The sequence below is a fragment of the Battus philenor genome, unplaced genomic scaffold, assembly GCF_028537555.1.
Source record: "Battus philenor isolate CCGP_79_NKW_IND1 unplaced genomic scaffold, ilBatPhil1.0.hap1 SCAF_87, whole genome shotgun sequence".
Classification (NCBI taxonomy): domain Eukaryota; kingdom Metazoa; phylum Arthropoda; class Insecta; order Lepidoptera; family Papilionidae; genus Battus; species Battus philenor.
In genome coordinates, this window is record NW_027181756.1 from 698 (window position 1) to 7,500 (window position 6,803).

At 53.2% G+C, this 6,803-nt stretch overlaps 2 non-coding genes across 2 annotated transcripts; both read right to left on the reverse strand.

Moving 5' to 3' along the window:
• Positions 1–2,921: 2,921 nt before the first annotated feature.
• LOC137931932 (5.8S ribosomal RNA) lies at positions 2,922–3,078 on the reverse strand. Its single transcript, XR_011109074.1, has one exon. It is a non-coding gene; the product is annotated as a 5.8S ribosomal RNA (ribosomal RNA).
• An 807-nt stretch (positions 3,079–3,885) lies between these two features.
• Positions 3,886–5,789, reverse strand: LOC137931934 (small subunit ribosomal RNA). The gene has a single exon (XR_011109076.1). It is a non-coding gene; the product is annotated as a small subunit ribosomal RNA (ribosomal RNA).
• Between the last annotated feature and the right edge of the window lie 1,014 nt (positions 5,790–6,803).

Sequence of the window (6,803 nt, forward strand, 5' to 3'; positions counted from 1 at the left end):
CTTCTGCGCTCTCCGCCGCGCTCGTCCTACTCGTTACGGCCTAATAAAGCGTGCGCGCGAAACGCGCTCGCCGTATATGCCCGTAACGGTAGTGTATAGGCAAAACGCTTCAGCGCCATCCATTTTCAGGGCTGGTTGCTTCGGCAGGTGAGTCGTTGCACACTCCTTAGCGGATTCCGACTTCCATGGCCACCGTCCTGCTGTCATGAGCGACCAACGCCTTTCATGGTGTCCCATGAGCGTTTTTTGGGCGCCTTAACACTACGTTTGGTTCATCCCACAGCGCCAGTTCTGCTTACCAAAATTGGCCCACTTGGCACCGTCATCAGATCTCCGGCTTCATCGTTCGAGTAAGCCGGAGCTCTCACCCATTTAAAGTTTGAGAATAGGTTGAGGTCGTTTCGGCCCCAATGCCTCTAATCATTCGCTTTACCGGATGAGACTGTTCTTCATCGACGCCAGCTATCCTGAGGGAAACTTCGGACGGAACCAGCTACTAGATGGTTCGATTAGTCTTTCGCCCCTATACCCAGTTCCGACGATCGATTTGCACGTCAGAATCGCTACGGTCCTCCATCAGGGTTTCCCCTGACTTCGACCTGACCAGGCATAGTTCACCATCTTTCGGGTCCCAGCATCTCTGCTCAGAGCGCGCCTGCATTCACGGATTGGAAACGAGACGCCTCGGGAGTGCGAGAGTGCAGATCGCAAAGGACGTACACTCCATCCTCCCTGAGCGCGCGGCTAGCGCGCGCCTTCACTTTCGTTGCGCCTTTCAGTTTATACAAATACTCAATGACTCGCACACATGCTAGACTCCTTGGTCCGTGTTTCAAGACGGGTCCTGCGAGTGCCCGAAACTGAATCATCGCAGACAGAGACGCGCACGGTCCGAGACAGCACGGCTGCGACGACAGACGCGCCGCAACGAGGTCCGCGCTCGGGCAGGACCTCGTGTACGACGTTATCTTGCGTCGGGCCGGACGCGCCTTTAGAGAGCGCGTGCGCGATTCTTATCATTATACCGTCCGGCGGCCGATCGGCTACCGCGAAACGGTCCAACGTCCTGACTCCGCTCGCGCGAAGTGAACGCTGGGCTGCCCGTCGGCGGCGCTTAGATCGACACCCGAACGGGTCGCGATGCATTACTGAGAGAGAAGTGCACGCCCTCCGCGGACGTCGACGCGCACCGGCCCGTGCGACGCGATACAGCGCCCGATTAAAGGCGGACCGGACGTCGCATCAGAGCGCGGGCGCGTACGCCGCGGAATGACGATGAATCTCTCCGTTCGTTCATTCGAGTTTCGCAGGTTTACCCCTGAACGGTTTCACGTACTCTTGAACTCTCTCTTCAAAGTTCTTTTCAACTTTCCCTCACGGTACTTGTTCGCTATCGGTCTCGCGGTTATATTTAGCCTTAGATGGAGTTTACCACCCACTTAGGGCTGCACTCTCAAGCAACCCGACTCTTAGGAGAGTCCCTCTCGCCGCCGCCCTCCGTCGCTACGGGCCTGGCACCCTCTGCGGGAAAACGGCCCCGTTCAAGACGAACTTGGACAGGAGTATCGACGACGAGAAAGCGGAACCTCCCGAACACCACATCTCCCGCGCTCGAGACGATCGCGGGATTCAGTGCTGGGCTCTTTCCTGTTCGCTCGCCGCTACTAGGGAAATCCTTGTTAGTTTCTTTTCCTCCGCTTACTAATATGCTTAAATTCGGCGGGTGATCCTCCCTGATCTGAGGCCAACGATAAAAATTCGAGGCAGACGCGATATCCGTACGCGACGTCCCTTATTATATTTTTGACGACGACGAACCGACGGACCGCGCGCGCAAGCAAGCAAGCGCGCACGGCGGCCGGTCGTCGTCGCGGGACGCCCTTCGGACGTCGAGTCCGCCTACCGTACACCACCCCCACCGTCGCGATCATCGCGCGTCGCAGAGCGAGTGCGCGTGCGCGAGGCGCGCGCGTCGCGAGTCCTTAGAGGTCTCTAGACGCGCGCACGCACAACGCAACGCTGCACACACAACACGCGTTGCGCGATGAACGACGACGATGACGATGATGATGATTATGATGATACGAGCGTAAACGAAAATCTCGACACGCATACGCGAGCGCGAGTACTTTTCGTTAGCGATCGATCGTCCGGCCCTTTCGGTATCGGTCCGTATCGATACGATAATATAACGTTCGCACTGGAACGACGACGCGTATCACCGACATAATACGGATGCGTAGCGACGACGAGCGGTGAACTCTCTCGCATCGGGCTAGGCGCGCGCGCACATGAACATCACGTAATGTTTACTTACATATGTTTGTGTGTGCGTTACGCTTGCCGCGCAAGAAAACATTCACCGCCTGCCGGTCGCATCCGTCGGAGACGCGTCGTCTGTGCTTCCGATATATTTTATTATATCGTATACACGAACCGATGAGCTCGGACGAAGACCGCACTACGAAGACTCGCGTCTTAGCGATGCGTGTAATCTTTTCACACTCGTTTCATATTCAATACAATTCGATATATTTAAACGGACCGTAAACGCGCTCCGCGCGTACGCGGACGTGAGGGGTGCAGCACCCCGCCGTCCGTCGTCCGTCGCGAAGAACGTTCAACGGAAACCGTCAATTGTTCGAAAGAGCGCGCGCCCGCTCGCCCGCGCGCGGTAGTGCGGCAGCGGCAGCGCGACGACAGCGACGGCGGATAGTGAGAGAGAGAGAGTGAGAGCCGCGGCGGCGCGGACGAGAGACTCTTATTAGAGATCGTCCCATCGCACCGTCCGCGAGCTCGTTCATCACCCCCCACCAACCCGCCGCCGCCGCGTCGCGCGTCACCGCCGCGCGCATCGACCGGCGCGAGCGCACGTAGCGCGCGTTCTACACCGAACAGTGTGGTTTTTATATTTTAACAGCCGGCCCTCAGACAGGAGTGGTCCTGGATATTTCTCCACGGACCGCAATGTGCGTTCGAAATGTCGATGTTCAAATGTGTCCTGCAGTTCACACTATGACGCGCAGTTAACTGCGTTCTTCATCGACCCGCGAGCCAAGTGATCCACCGTCCAGGGTAATGGTTTTTTCTTAATGTTGTTATTACTTACGGTAGCGGCCTACGGCTCTCGCCGTCGGCCACTTGATTGTCCGTTTTTATGTATTAACGTCGAAAGTTGGTCGAATTCATGTGCGCCGAGGCGTTCATAAAGAAACGGCACCGAAAAAGCTTAACGCCCCGACGCGAATCCTTTAGAATGATGAACGACGACGACCCGCGCACCCCCCAACGAGCTGGCGTGACGCACGACATTGTCATCTTTCTAACCGCTTAAATTTCGTTTTGTATAGCGCCAACCGACAATAAAGGGCCTGAGCTAGGCAGTGGGGATTTTCACCGCTTCGAACGCTCCGTTTGGTATGCCCCGGTCGGCGCTCGTCTCTCGGCGTTTTTCCGCCACCCGGCCGCTTCGACGGCGGCGGAGGCAGCGGCGGCGGTAGCACTTTCGACGAATGCCACCACCGCCACCGGCCACCGCCACGGCGCCGTCGCCGCTGCGCCGTTAGGCGTAATAGACGCTAGAGACAATTATTTCACATTTTATTTTTTATACATGTATACAAACACGCACACACACACGCACGCACACGCGCGCGCGCTCGTCCGCATTAGATACGAACAGCAGCGCGCGCGTACGTACATATATATGTATATATGTCGTATATATATATATCATTATGGATGTATTACATATATATATGTGTAAACACGGTATGTACGAAGTCGTCGTCGTCGTCGTCGTCGTCGTCGCAACAGCAACAACAGCAACAGCGGCGCAACAACGTTCGTGAACATATCACGCGTCTCGCACACATACACACACGTTAATGATCCTTCCGCAGGTTCCCCTACGGAAACCTTGTTACGACTTTTACTTCCTCTAAATGATCAAGTTTGGTCAACTTCCCAGCAACGCCGACGGCCGTGAAGCCACCGCGTGTCGGTCCGAAGACCTCACTAAATCATTCAATCGGTAGTAGCGACGGGCGGTGTGTACAAAGGGCAGGGACGTAATCAACGCGAGCTTATGACTCGCGCTTACTAGGAATTCCTCGTTTATGGGGGATAATTGCAAACCCCAATCCCCAGCACGAAGGAGTTTCAACGGGTTGCCCGGGCCTCTAGGCCAGGGAGAACATGCTGATTCCTTCAGTGTAGCGCGCGTGCGGCCCAGGACATCTAAGGGCATCACAGACCTGTTATTGCTCAATCTCGTGCGGCTCGAAGCCGCCGGTCCCTCTAAGAAGAATTTTAATACGTCGCCAGTGAGTTGCGCCACCGGAGCGGCGCACACCTAAATGACGACGCCTATTTAGCAGGCTAGAGTCTCGTTCGTTACCGGAATTAACCAGACAAATCGCTCCACCAACTAAGAACGGCCATGCACCACCACCCACCGAATCAAGAAAGAGCTGTTAATCTGTCAATCCTTCCGGTGTCCGGGCCTGGTGAGATTTCCCGTGTTGAGTCAAATTAAGCCGCAGGCTCCACTCCTGGTGGTGCCCTTCCGTCAATTCCTTTAAGTTTCAGCTTTGCAACCATACTCCCCCCGGAGTCCAAAATCTTTGGTTTCCCGGAAGCTGCCCGCCGAGCCATCGTAGTAACGTCGGCGGATCGCTAGATGACATATTTACGGTTAGAACTAGGGCGGTATCTAATCGCCTTCGAACCTCTAACTTTCGTTCTTGATTGATGAAAACACCTTTGGCAAATGCTTTCGCTGATGTTCGTCTTGCGACGATCCAAGAATTTCACCTCTAACGTCGCAATACGAATGCCCCCAGTTATCCCTATTAATCATTACCTCGGAGTTCTGAAAACCAACAAAATAGAACCGAGATCATATTCTATTATTCCATGCACGAAATATTCAAGCAGCATTTTGAGCCCGCTTTGAGCACTCTAATTTGTTCAAAGTAAAATTGTCGGCCCATCTCGACACTCACCGAAGAGCACCGCGATAGGATTTTGATATTGAACCGCCGTTTTACCGACGGCTCACCGACGATATGCTCCGCAGACGTGTCAGTATCACCGCGGATGCGGTGCACCGACAGCGCGGCGCACAAATGCAACTACGAGCTTTTTAACCGCAACAATTTTAGTATACGCTATTGGAGCTGGAGTTACCGCGGCTGCTGGCACCAGACTTGCCCTCCAATTGTTCCTCGTTAAAATATTTAAAGTGTACTCATTCCGATTACGAGGCCTCGTAAGAGTCCCGTATCGTTATTTTTCGTCACTACCTCCCCGTGCCGGGAGTGGGTAATTTGCGCGCCTGCTGCCTTCCTTGGATGTGGTAGCCGTTTCTCAGGCTCCCTCTCCGGAATCGAACCCTGATTCCCCGTTACCCGTGACAACCATGGTAGTCGCAGAAACTACCATCGAAAGTTGATAAGGCAGACATTTGAAAGATGCGTCGCCGGTGCTGGACCATGCGATCGGCAAAAGTTATCCAGATTCATCAAAATTAACGACTTCGGACGCGAGGCCCTCCGTCGATTGGTTTTGATCTAATAAAAGCACTCATCCCATCACTGGTCAGAGTTCTGATTGCATGTATTAGCTCTAGAATTACCACAGTTATCCAAGTAACCGAGGTAAGATCTAAGGAACCAAAACTGATATATTGAGCCATTCGCGGTATCGCCTTAATACGGCTTGCACTGAGACATGCATGGCTTAATCTTTGAGACAAGCATATAACTACTGGCAGGATCAACCAGGGAGCTAGCTAGAGCTAACACACACCAACACCGCACATACGAGAGATATGAGGGTGATGATGATATGATAGACGTGTGACAAGCGACGCGTCGGACGTTCGAAACGCCGTGACGCGCCGGTGCCTAGGTAGCTTTTTGCGTGCGTGCGTGCGTGCGTATTTATTACAATACACACACAACACCACACCGCAACAACAAAATGAATTCGTTTTTCTATCTGTTCACGGAGGAAAATGTATATCTCAACACTCGCCTCGCGTTCGTCCAGATTTACTTTGGACGCGGCATCGCGTCCGATTCATCGGAACGTTCTTTGACGAGACACATACAAATCTTCACTTTTATAAAATATCGTTTCGCAAAACGAACAATGACCGATTTCCAGCCCGGTTTTAGAGAGATCCGAAATCCTTGATTTATATATCATGATCGACCGTCGCGCGACTAGCGCGCGACGAGCTCGTTGATGCGATGCGTTAAGGGCCGCCCCGAAGTCGACTCGGGAGCCCAACGCCGTTCGCGTTAATTAAACGAGACGTTCTCTTACGCCTTCCGCTCTTACATAACGGAGACGTCGTCCGACACAGTTTACGGTGTGTTGTTGTGGGGAGATGATCCCCTTTTTCTTCCCTCCTCCGCCGCCGCTGTGTCGTTCGTGCGTTTGTCGGTTATAGAAGTTTCAGTTTCGGGCGTTCTCGTTGGTGGCGCGCGTTGTTTGTGTATCGGTGTTATTAGTTTTGTTCGATTCGCGCGCGTTTTCTAAGAATAATTTTTAATTTTTTTTTTTTTTATTTAAAAAAAAAAAAAAAAAACTAAATCTAAAAAAAACGCAATCTCCGCAAACAAACTAACACCACCACACCACACACACCCCACCAACCAAAAAAACACACTCCACACTCCACAACCACCAACAAACAAAACAAAACAGAAGAGCATCGGAGAGAACTCTATTCGGCCGACCGGCGCGTCTCGCGCCAGTCCCATGTATATGCGGGAACGACTGTATGCGTCTCC